This window comes from Oncorhynchus gorbuscha, linkage group LG10 (genome assembly GCF_021184085.1).
Source record: "Oncorhynchus gorbuscha isolate QuinsamMale2020 ecotype Even-year linkage group LG10, OgorEven_v1.0, whole genome shotgun sequence".
Classification (NCBI taxonomy): Eukaryota; Metazoa; Chordata; class Actinopteri; order Salmoniformes; family Salmonidae; genus Oncorhynchus; species Oncorhynchus gorbuscha.
The window spans coordinates 89,819,169-89,832,450 of record NC_060182.1 but is presented as its reverse complement, the minus strand read 5'-3'; positions in this window follow the sequence as shown (position 1 = coordinate 89,832,450).

The window sequence follows — 13,282 nt, the reverse complement described above, 5'->3', positions numbered from 1 at the left end:
ACTGTTCAGACCGGGGTAGTAGGATCTAGCCCGCTAGCCCAAGGCTAGAACTGTTCAGACCGGGGTAGTAGGATCTAGCCCGCTAGCCCAAGGCTAGAACTGTTCAGACCGGGGTAGTAGGATCTAGGCCGCTAGCCCAAGGCTAGAACTGTTCAGACCGGGATAGTAGGATCTATCCCGCTAGCCCAAGGCTAGAACTGTTCAGACCGGGGTAGTAGGATCTAGCCTGCTAGCCCAAGGCTAGAACTGTTCAGGCCGGGGTAGTAGGATCTAGCCCCCTAGCACAAGGCTAGAACTGTTCAGACCGGGGTAGTAGGATCTAGCCCGCTAGCACAAGGCTAGAACTGTTCAGACTGGGGTAGTAGGATCTAGCCCGCTAGCCCAAGGCTAGAACTGTTCAGACCGGGGTAGTAGGATCTAGCCCGCTAGCCCAAGGCTAGAACTGTTCAGACCGGGGTAGTAGGATCTAGCCCGCTAGCCCGAGGCTAGAACTGTTCAGACCGGGGTAGTAGGATCTAGCCCACTAGCCCGAGGCTAGAACTGTTCAGACCGGGGTAGTAGGATCTAGCCCGAGGCTAGAACTGTTCAGACCGGGGTAGTAGGATCTAGCCCACTAGCCCGAGGCTAGAACTGTTCAGACCGGGGTAGTAGGATCTAGCCCGAGGCTAGAACTGTTCAGACCGGGGTAGTAGGATCTAGCCCACTAGCCCAAGGCTAGAACTGTTCAGACCGGGGTAGTAGGTTCTAGCCCACTAGCCCAATGCTAGAACTGTTCAGACCGGGGTAGTAGGATCTAGCCCACTAGCCCAAGGCTAGAACTGTTCAGACCGGGGTAGTAGGATCTAGCCCACTAGCCCAAGGCTAGAACTGTTCAGACCGGGGTAGTAGGTTCTAGCCCAAGGCTAGAACTGTTCAGACCGGGGTAGTAGGATCTAGCCCACTAGCACAAGGCTAGAACTGTTCAGACCGGGGTAGTAGGATCTAGCCCGCTAGCCCAAGGCTAGAACTGTTCAGACCGGGGTAGTAGGATCTAGCCCGCTAGCTCGAGGCTAGAACTGTTCAGCCCAGAGTAGCAGGATCTAGCCCGCTAGCCAGAGGCTAGAACTGTTCAGACCGGGGTAGTAGGATCTAGCCCACTAGCCCGAGGCTAGAACTGTTCAGACCGGGGTAGTAGGATCTAGCCCGAGGCTAGAACTGTTCAGACCGGGGTAGTAGGGTCTAGCCCACTAGCCCGAGGCTAGAACTGTTCAGACCGGGGTAGTAGGGTCTAGCCCACTAGCCCGAGGCTAGAACTGTTCAGACCGGGGTAGTAGGGTCTAGCCCACTAGCCCAAGGCTCGGGGCAACGGGCACATAGCCACTGGAAGTAGCTTGGGGATGAGGGTGCTGCAATTTTTATTGATGAAATAATGCAGTGCAGTTGCCCTCGCTTCAGAAGTAATCATATGTAGTGCTGAGAGAGCCTGAGGGCCCTCGCTTGTTTCCATTTGAGTATACAAGGAGCATTTATTTAGATCAATACTAAATCAATTATATTTCATCCCCACAAGAATTCCATGAAAATGACAATTACAAACCAAATAAACATGTAGACTACAGCAGTCTAGAGGTAGGTAAATGGTGGTTTCTTCCCTGTCTACCCTCTGGCTAATGACGAAGAACTGTAGGCTACATGTGTGCACTGCAGAGGCCTGTTGGGGAAACAATCGTTTTCACCGTGTCTGCCTTGATGTTCATAAAACTCCACCGACCTGCTGTTGTGCAGTGGAACCCAGAACGATATGTGACCACTTGGTAATAGAGACACTGTTCTACCGAGAGCACCCAAACCAGAGTGTCCACAGCAAAGCCCAAGACCCTGCTGTAGTTGCTTTGGCTACTTAGCCTATTGGTTATTGGTTGAGGCGCAGGGCCCATTGGTTATTGGTTGAGGCGCAGGGCCCATTGTAGCTTGGTAGGCTATGCCCATTGTAGCTTGGTAGAACTTTATTTAACTCTTTGCAAACTGGAAAACATTTATCCGGAGGCTGCATTCATTGTAGCTGGGGATTTTAACAAAGCCAATCTGAAAACAAGACCCCCTAAATTTTATCAGCATATCGATTGCGCAACCAGGGGTGGTAAAACCTTGGATCATTGTTACTCTAACTTCCGCAACGCATATAAGGCCCTGCCCCGCCCCCCTTTCGGGAAAGCTGACCACGACTCCATTTTGCTGATCCCTGCCTACAGGCAGAAATTAAAACAAGAGGCTCCCACGCTGAGGTCTGTCCAACGCTGGTCAGACCAAGCTGACTCTACACTCCAAGACTGCTTCCATCACGTGGACTGGGACATGTTTCGTATTGCGTCAGATGGGAATATTGACGAATACGCTGATTCGGTGTGCGAGTTCATTAGAACGTGCGTCGAAGATGTCGTTCCCATAGCAACGATAAAAACATTCCCTAACCAGAAACCGTGGATTGATGGCAGCATTCGCGTGAAACTGAAAGCGCGAACCACTGCTTTTAATCAGGGCAAGGTGTCTGGCAACATGACTGAATACAAACAGTGCAGCTATTCCCTCCGTAAGGCTATTAAACAAGCTAAGCGTCAGTACAGAGACAAAGTGGAATCTCAATTCAATGGCTCAGACACAAGAGGCATGTGGCAGGGTCTACAGTCAATCACGGACTACAAGATGAAATCCAGCCCAGTCACGGACCAGGATGTCTTGCTCCCAGGCAGACTAAATAACTTTTTTGCCCGCTTTGAGGACAATACAGTGCCACTGACACGGCCTGCAACGGAAACATGCGGTCTCTCCTTCACTGCAGCCGAGGTGAGTAAGACATTTAAACGTGTTAACCCTCGCAAGGCTGCAGGCCCAGACGGCATCCCCAGCCGCGCCCTCAGAGCATGCGCAGACCAGCTGGCCGGTGTGTTTACGGACATATTCAATCAATCCCTATACCAGTCTGCTGTTCCCACATGCTTCAAGAGGGCCACCATTGTTCCTGTTCCCAAGAAAGCTAAGGTAACTGAGCTAAACGACTACCGCCCGTAGCACTCACTTCCGTCATCATGAAGTGCTTTGAGAGACTAGTCAAGGACCATATCACCTCCACCCTACCTGACACCCTAGACCCACTCCAATTTGCTTACCGCCCAAATAGGTCCACAGACGATGCAATCTCAACCACACTGCACACTGCCCTAACCCACCTGGACAAGAGGAATACCTATGTGAGAATGCTGTTCATCGACTACAGCTCGGCATTCAACACCATAGTACCCTCCAAGCTCGTCATCAAGCTCGAGACCCTGGGTCTCGACCCCGCCCTGTGCAACTGGGTACTGGACTTCCTGACGGGCCGCCCCCAGGTGGTGAGGGTAGGCAACAACATCTCCTCCCCGCTGATCCTCAACACGGGGGCCCCACAAGGGTGCGTTCTGAGCCCTCTCCTGTACTCCCTGTTCACCCACGACTGCGTGGCCACGCACGCCTCCAACTCAATCATCAAGTTTGCGGACGACACAACAGTGGTAGGCTTGATTACCAACAACGACGAGACGGCCTACAGGGAGGAGGTGAGGGCCCTCGGAGTGTGGTGTCAGGAAAATAACCTCACACTCAACGTCAACAAAACTAAGGAGATGATTGTGGACTTCAGGAAACAGCAGAGGGAACACCCCCTATCCACATCGATGGAACAGTAGTGGAGAGGGTAGCTAGTTTTAAGTTCCTCGGCATACACATCACAGACAAACTGAATTGGTCCACTCACACTGACAGCGTCGTGAAGAAGGCGCAGCAGCGCCTATTCAACCTCAGGAGGCTGAAGAAATTTGGCTTGTCACCAAAAGCACTCACAAACTTCTACAGATGCACAATCGAGAGCATCCTGGCGGGCTGTATCACCGCCTGGTACGGCAACTGCTCCGCCCTCAACCGTAAGGCTCTCCAGAGGGTAGTGAGGACTGCACAACGCATCACCGGGGGCAAACTACCTGCCCTCCAGGACACCTACACCACCCGTTGTTACAGGAAGGCCATAAATATCATCAAGGACATCAACCACCCGAACCACTGCCTGTTCACCCCGCTATCATCCAGAAGGCGAGGTCAGTACAGGTGCATCAAAGCTGGGACCGAGAGACTGAAAAACAGCTTCTATCTCAAGGCCATCAGACTGTTAAACAGCCACCACTAACACTGAGTGGCTGCTGCCAACACACTGTCATTGACACTGACCCAACTCCAGCCATTTTAATAATGGGAATTGATGGGAAATGATGTAAATATATCACTAGCCACTTTAAACAATGCTACCTTATATAATGTTACTTACCCTACATTATTAATCTCATATGCATATGTATATACTGTACTCTACATCATCGACTGCATCCTTATGTAACACATGTATCACTAGCCACTTTAACTATGCCACTTTGTTTACTTTGTCTACACACTCATCTCATATGTATATACTGTACTCGATACCATCTACTGTATGCTGCTCTGTACCATCACTCATTCATATATCCTTATGTACATGTTCCTTATCCCCTTACACTGTGTATAAGACAGTAGTTTTGGAATTGTTAGTTAGATTACTTGTTGGTTATCACTGCATTGTCGGAACTAGAAGCACAAGCATTTCGCTACACTCGCATTAACATCTGCTAACCATGTGTATGTGACAAATAAAATTTGATTTGAAATTTTATTTGATTTGATTTGATTTATGTCAAGGTGGGAAATTGGAAATGTGAATTGGGCCAAGTTGGATGTAATAATGCATTTGTAGATGCATTTGTAATAATGCATCTAGTTTTTGAGATGCATGAATACATGCATTACATCTACGCAAATAAATTACATGAATTGATAGTTCACCCCTGTTAATATTTTATTCTGTAATAGGGTATATTCTAATCATGTGCTCAAGCTTATCAAAGCTGTCCTTTTAGAGTCACAAAGGGCGGTCTAATCCCCTAAAACAACCCTCCTTAAGACTTGTTGTCTTTACATCTAGTAGTCCTACTCATTAAGACCTGTTGTCTTTACACCCAGTAGTCCTACTCATTAAGACCTGTTGTCTTTACACCCAGTAGTCCTACTCATTAAGACCTGTTGTCTTTACACCTAGTAGTCCTACTCATTAAGACCTGTTGTCTTTACACCTAGTAGTCCTACCCATTAAGACCTGTTGTCTTTACACCTAGTAGTCCTACTCATTAAGACCTGTTGTCTTTACACCTAGTAGTCCTACTCATTAAGACCTGTTGTCTTTACACCTCGTTGTCCTACTCATTACGACCTGTTGTCTTTACACCTAGTAGTCCTACTCATTAAGACCTGTTGTCTTTACACCTAGTAGTCCTACTCATTAAGACCTGTTGTCTTTACACCTCGTAGTCCTACTCATTAAGACCTGTTGTCTTTACACCCAGTAGTCCTACTCATTAAGACCTGTTGTCTTTACACCTAGTAGTCCTGCTCATTACGACCTGTTGTCTTTACACCTCGTTGTCCTACTCATTACAACCTGTTGTCTTTACACCCAGTAGTCCTACTCATTAAGACCTGTTGTCTTTACACCCAGTAGTCCTACTCATTAAGACCTGTTGTCTTTACACCTAGTAGTCCTACTCATTAAGACCTGTTGTCTTTACACCTAGTAGTCCTGCTCATTACGACCTGTTGTCTTTACACCTCGTTGTCCTACTCATTACAACCTGTTGTCTTTACACCCAGTAGTCCTACTCATTAAGACCTGTTGTCTTTACACCTAGTAGTCCTACTCATTAAGACCTGTTGTCTTTACACCTCGTTGTCCTGCTCATTAAGACCTGTTGTCTTTACACCTAGTAATCCTACTCATTAAGACCTGTTGTCTTTACACCTAGTAGGTCTACTCATTACAACCTGTTGTCTTTACACCCAGTAGTCCTACTCATTAAGACCTGTTGTCTTTACACCTCGTTGTCCTGCTCATTAAGACCTGTTGTCTTTACACCTAGTAATCCTACTCATTAAGACCTGTTGTCTTTACACCTAGTAGTCCTACTCATTAAGACCTGTTGTCTTTACACCTCGTTGTCCTGCTCATTAAGACCTGTTGTCTTTACACCTAGTAATCCTACTCATTAAGACCTGTTGTCTTTACACCTAGTAGTCCTACTCATTAAGACCTGTTGTCTTTACACCTTGTTGTCCTGCTCATTAAGACCTGTTGTCTTTACACCTAGTAGTCCTACTCATTAAGACCTCATTAAGACCTGTCTTTACACCTTTAGTAGTCCTACTCATTAAGACCTGTTGTCTTTACACCTCGTTGTCCTACTCATTAAGACCTGTTGTCTTTACACCTAGTAGTCCTACTCATTAAGACCTGTTGTCTTTACACCTAGTAATCCTACTCATTAAGACCTGTTGTCTTTACACCTAGTAGTCCTACTCATTAAGACCTGTTGTCTTTACACCTTGTTGTCCTGCTCATTAAGACCTGTTGTCTTTACACCTAGTAGTCCTACTCATTAAGACCTGCTGTCTTTACACCTAGTAGTCCTACTCATTACGACCTGTTGTCTTTACACCTCGTTGTCCTACTCATTAAGACCTGTTGTCTTTACACCTTGTTGTCCTGCTCATTAAGACCTGTTGTCTTTACACCTAGTAGTCCTACTCATTAAGACCTGTTGTCTTTACACCTAGTAGTCCTACTCATCACCTATCATTACAAATAGAAGATTATCACTTCCCACAATGGTGCTTGTTTAGTAAAGTTAGATCAAAGCTGAATCAATATCTCACATGATCACATAACAATGAATTAGTATTTTCCATTACAGAACTGAACATAAACACATAGCAGTGTAGGCTTATAAAGTTACAGGTAGACCAAAAATACCTACTAATTTCAAATAAGATTTTAGTCTGTTTAGATGAAAATGAATAGTAAAACACAATTTATCATGCGCCAAAACTCCAAGCAGGATATATGCTTTGATTGAAACAAAATACAAGAAAGGCTAATAGTTGGTTAACATCCTCTGCTCTAATTCGCTCACGAAACAGTAATTCAAGAAAATCCAAATCCATTGGTTGTTCTCATGAAACTGGTTGAGATCAATCAAATGATTGCCATGAACAATTATCATTCATGATTGACAGTGATGATGGCCTAATTTGGTGTTTGAGGGTATTAAAAATATAACATTTTCTTGAGACAATATGTGTGGGCACAGGCAGACGTTGCTATTGGAGGATGCATTTCATGCATATTTTATAACAGGGATCTCAAATAGCCCCATTCATTTTATAAACCAGCTAGCCTGCTAGCCTGAGGCTAGTACTGTTCATGTGAGGTTAGTACTGTTCATGTGAGGTTAGTACTGTTCATGCGAGGCTAGTACTGTTCATGTGAGGCTAGTATTCTTCATGTGAGGCTAGTACTCTTCATGTGAGGCTAGTACTGTTCATGTGAGGCTAGTACTGTTCATGTGAGGCTAGTACTGTAAATGTGAGGATAGTGCTGTTCATGTGAGGCTAGTACTGTTCATGTGAGGCTAGTACTGTTCATGTGAGGCTAGTACTCTTCATGTGAGGCTAGTACTGTAAATGTGAGGCTAGTACTGTTCATGTGAGGCTAGTACTGTTCATGTGAGGCTAGTACTGTTCAGACCAGGCTAGTACTTTTCAGACCAGGCTAGTATTGTTCATGTGAGGCTAGTACTGTTCAGACCAGGCTAGCACTGTTCATGTGAGACTAGTACTGTTCAGACCAGGCTAGTACTGTTCAGACCAGGCTAGTACTGTTCATGTGAGGCTAGTACTGTTCAGACCAGGCTAGTACTGTTCTGTTCAGACCAGGCTAGCACTGTTCATGTGAGGCTAGTACTGTTCAGACCAGGCTAGTACTGTTCAGACCAGGCTAGTACTGTTCAGACCAGGCTAGTACTGTTCATGTGAGGCTAGTACTGTTCATATGAGGCTAGTACTGTTCATGTGAGGCTAGTACTGTTCAGACCAGGCTAGTACTGTTCATATGAGGCTAGTACTGTTCATGTGAGGCTAGTACTGTTCAGACCAGGCTAGTACTGTTCATATGAGCCTAGTACTGTTCAGACCAGGCTAGTACTGTTCAGACCAGGCTAGTACTGTTCATGTGAGGCTAGTACTGTTCAGACCAGGCTAGTACTGTTCATATGAGGCTAGTACTGTTCAGACCAGGCTAGTACTGTTCAGACCAGGCTAGTACTGGAAATGTGTCCACCTATCCGCTGCTGCACAGCTATTTTCAACTCAACTCAAATCAAATTTTATTTGTCACATATACATGGTTAGCAGATGTTAATGTGAGTGTAGCGAAATGCTTGTGCTTCTAGTTCCGACAATGCAGTAATAACCAACGAGTAATCTAACCTAACAATTTCACAACAACTACCTTATAAACACAAATGTAAAGGGATGAAGAATATGTACATAAAAATATATGAATGAGTGATGTGTAACGGGCGTCGTATGATATACAAACACATAGAATGCCCACCCAAATAACACCCTGACCAACCCCAAAAAAAGCTCTCTACGGTCAGGGTGTGACATGATGGTACAGAACGGCATAGACAAGATGCAGTAGATGGTATCGGGTACAGTATATACATATGAGATGAGTAATGTAGGGTATGTAAACATATAAAAGTGGCATTGTTTAAGGTTGCTAGTGATACATGTATTACATCAAGATGGCAAGATGCAGTAGATGGTATAAAGTACAGTATATACACATGAGATGAGTGATGTAGGGTATGTAAACATTATATGAAGTGGCATTGTTTAAAGTGGCTAGTGATACATTTTTCATCCATTTTTACATTATTAAAGTGGCTGCAGTTGAGTCAGTATGTTGGTAGCAGCCACTCAATGTTAGTGGTGGCTGTTTAACAGTCTGATGGCCTTGAGTTAGAAGCTGTTTTTCAATCTCTCGGTCCCTGCTTTGATGCACCTGTACTGACCTCGCCTTCTGGATGATAGCGGGGTGAACAGGAAGTGGCTCAGGTGGTTGTTGTCTTTGATGATCTTTATGGCCTTCCTGTGACATCGGGTGGTGTAGGTGTCCTGGAGGGCAGGTAGTTTGCCCCTGGTGATGCGTTGTGCAGACCTCACTACCCTCTGGAGAGCCTTACGGTTGTGGGTGGAGTAGTTGCCTTACCAGGCGGTGATACAGCCCGACAGGATGCTCTCAGATTGTGCATCTGTAGAAGTTTGAGTGCTTTTGGTGACAAGCCAAATTTCTTCAGCCTCCTAAGGTTGAAGAGGCGCTGCTGCGCCTTTTTCACCACTCTGTCTGTGTGGGTGGACCAATTCAGTTTGTCCGTGATGTGTACGCCGAGGAACTTAAAACTTACTACCCTCTCCACTACTGTCCCATCGATGTGGATAGGCGGGTGCTCCCTCTGCTGTTTCCTGAAGTCCACGATCATCTCCTTTGTTTTGCTGACGCTGAGTGTGAGGATATTTTCCTGACACCACACTCCGAGGGCCCTCACCTCCTCCCTGTAGGCCGTCTCGTCATTGTTGTTAATCAAGCCTATCACTGTAATGTCGTCTGCAAACTTGATGATTGAGTTGGAGGCGTGCATGGCCGCGCAGTCGTGGGTGAACAGGGAGTACAGGAGAGGGCTCAGAACGCAGCCTTGTGGGACCCCAGTGTTGAGGATCAGCGGAGTTGAGATGTTGTTACCTACCCTCACCACCTGTTGGGGCGGCCGGTCAGGAAGTCCAGTACCCAGTTGCACAGGGCGGGGTCACATAGGTATTCCTCTCGTCCAGATGGGTTAGGGCAGTGTGCAGTGTGGTTGCGATTGAGTCATCTGTGGACCTATTGGGGCGGTAAGCAAATTGGAGTGGGTCTAGGGTGTCGGGTAGCACTTCATGATGATGGAAATGAGTGTTACGGGGGCGGTAGTCGTTTAGCTCAGTTACCTTAACTTTTTTGGGAACAGGAACAGTGGTGGCCCTCTTGAAGCATGTGGGAACAGCAGACTGGGAAAAGGATTGATTTAATATGTCCGTAAACAAACCAGCCAGCTGGTCTGCGCATGCTCTGAGGACGCGGCTGGGGATGCCATCTGGGCCTGCAGCCTTGCGAGGGTTAACACGTTTAAATGTTTTACTCACATCGGCTGCAGTGAAGGAGAGTCCACAGGTTTTGGTAGCAGGACGTGTCAGTGGCACTGTATTGTCCTCAAAGCAAGCAAAGAAGTTGTTTAGTCTGTTTGGGAGCAAGACATCCTGGTCCGCGACAGGGCTGGTTTTCTTTTTGTAATCCGTGATTGACTGTAGACCCTGCCACATACCTCTTGTGTCTGAGCCGTTGAATTGTGACTCTACTTTGTCTCTATACTGACACTTAGCTTGTTTGATTGCTTTGCGGAGGGAATAGCACCACTGTTTGTATTCGGTCATGTTTCCAGTCACCTTGCCCTGATTAAAAGCAGTCAGTTCCGCGCGAATGCTGCCATCAATCCACAGTTTCTGGTTTGGGAATGTTTTAATAGTAGCTGTGGGTACGACATCGCCGATGCACTTGCTAATGAACTCGCTCACCGAATCAGCGGGGAGGGCCTTATATGCGTCGCTGAAGTTAGAATAACAATGATCCAGGGTTTTACCAGCCCTGGTTGCACAATCAATATGTTGATAGAATTTGGGGAGTCTTGTTTTCAGATTAGCCTTGTTAAAATCCCCAGCTACAATGAATTGCATGCTGAAGAACACCATCCCAGCCGTGAAGCACGGGGGTGGCAGCATCATGCTGTGGGGGTGCTTTGCTGCAGGAGGGACTGGTGCACTTCACAAAATAAATGGCATCATGAGGACGGAAAATGATGTGGATATATTGAAGCAACATCTCAAGACATCAGTCAGGAAGTTAAAGCTTGGTCGCAGATAGGTCTTCCAAAATGGACAATGACTCCAAGCATACTTCCAAAGTTGTGGCAGAATGGCTTAAGGACAACAAAGTCAAGGTATTGGAGTGACCATCACAAAGCCCTTAACTCAATCCTATTGAACATTTGTGGGCAGAAATTAAAAGGTGTTTGCGAGCAAGGAGGCCTACAAACCTGACTCAGTTAGACCAGCTCTGGCAGTTGGAATGGAACAAAATTCACCCAACTTATTGTGGAAAGCTTGTGGAAGGCTACCCGAAATGTTTGACCCAAGTTAAACAATTTAAAGGCAATGCTACCAAATACTAACTGAGTGTATGTAATCTTCTGACCAACTGGGAATGTGATGAAAGAAATCAAATCTGAAATAAATAATATTATTCTGACATTTCACATTCTTCAAATAAAGTGGTGATCCTAACTGACCTAATACAGGGAATTTTTACTAGGATTAAATGTCAGGAATTGTGAAAAACTGTAAACTTCTGACTTCAACTGTATACAGGGGGTTGCAGGTACAGAGTCAATAGGCACCGGTTAGTATGTACATGTAGATAGAGTTATTAAAGTGACTTTGCATATTTATTTATTTTATTTTACCTTTATTTAACTAGGCAAGTCAGTTAAGAACAAATTCTTATTTTCAATGACGGCCTAGGAACAGTGGGTTAACTTCAGGGGCAGAACGACAGATTTGTACTTGCAACCTTCTGGTTACTAGTCCAACGCTCTAACCACTAGGCTACCCTGCCGCCCCGCATAGATGACAACATAGAGTGGCAGTGTTGTGGAGAGGGGGGGGGGGGCAATGCAAATAGTCTGGGTAGCCATTTGACTAGATGTTCATGTCTTATGGCTTGGGGGTAGAACCTGTTTAGAAGCCTCATGGTCCTAGACTTGGCACTCCGGTACTGCTTGCCATGCTGTAGCAGAGAGAACAGTCTATGACTGGGGTGGCTAGAGTCTTTGACAATTTTTTGGGCCTTCCTATGACACCGCCTGGTATAGAGGTCCTGGGTGGCAGGAAGCTTGGCCCCAGTGATGTACTGGGCCGTTCACACTACCCTCTGTAGTGCCTTGCGGTCGGAGGCCGAGCAGTTGCCATACCAGGCAGTGATGCAACTTGAAGCTCTCAACATGCTCCACTGCAGCACCCATGAGAATGGGTGTGTGTTCGGTACTCTTTTTTCTGTAGTCCACAATCATCTCCTTTGTCTTGATCACGATGAGGGAGAGATTGTTGTCCTGGCACCACACAGCCAGGTCTCTGAACTCCTCCCTAAAGGCTGTCTCGTTGTTGAATGTGATCAGGCCTACCACTGTTCTGTCATCGGCAAATTTAATGGTGTTTAGAGTCGTGCCTGGCCATGCAGTCATGAGTGAACAGGGAGTACAAGAGGGGGCTAAGCACGCACCCCTGAGGGGCCCCTATGTTGAGGATCAGCATGGCAGATGTGTTCTTACCCACCCTTACCACCTGGTGGTGGCACGTCAGGAAGTTCAGGTTCCAGTTGCAGAGGGAATTTTTTAGTCCCAGGGTCCTTAGCTTATTGATGAGCTTTGAGGGCACTATGGTGTTGAACGCTGAGCTGTAGTCAATGAATAACATTCTCACCTAGGTGTTCCTTTTGTCCAGGTGGGAAAGGGCAGTGTGGAGTGCAATAGAGACTGCATCATCTGTGAATCTGTTGGGGCAGTATGCTAATTGGCTACAGACGTGAGCCCTACGGGCTGGTAGTCATTTAGGCAGGTTACCTTAGTGTTTTTGGCACAGGGACTGTTGTGGTCTGCTTAAAACATGTTGGTATTACAGGTGTTTCCCATGTAGCTGACGACCCTCCCAACTCCGCCCACCTAATAAGGAAAACAAGAGGAAAGAGAGAATACGGCAGACAGAGTGGGAGGGTCATCACACTTGCGACATTATGCATTATCATGTTAAGGTGATGGCGGCGGATGAATGGCACAACATTGGGCCTTAGGATCTTGTCACAGACAGCCATTGATAAAATGCAATTGTGTTCATTGTCCATAGCTTATGCCTGCCCATACCATAACCACACTGCCACCATGTGACACTCTGCCATCTGACCAGTACAGTTGAAACCGGGATTCATCTGTGAAGAGCACACATTGTGCCAGTGGACATTAAAGGTGAGCTGAAGTCGGTTACGACGTCAAACTGCAGTCAGGTCAAGACCCCGGTGAGGACGACGAGCACGCAATTGAGCTTCCCTGAGACGGTTTCTGACAGTTTGTGCAGAAATTCTTGGGTGTGCAAACCCACAGATTCATTAGCTGTCTGGGTTGCTGGTCTCAGACGATCCCACAGGTGA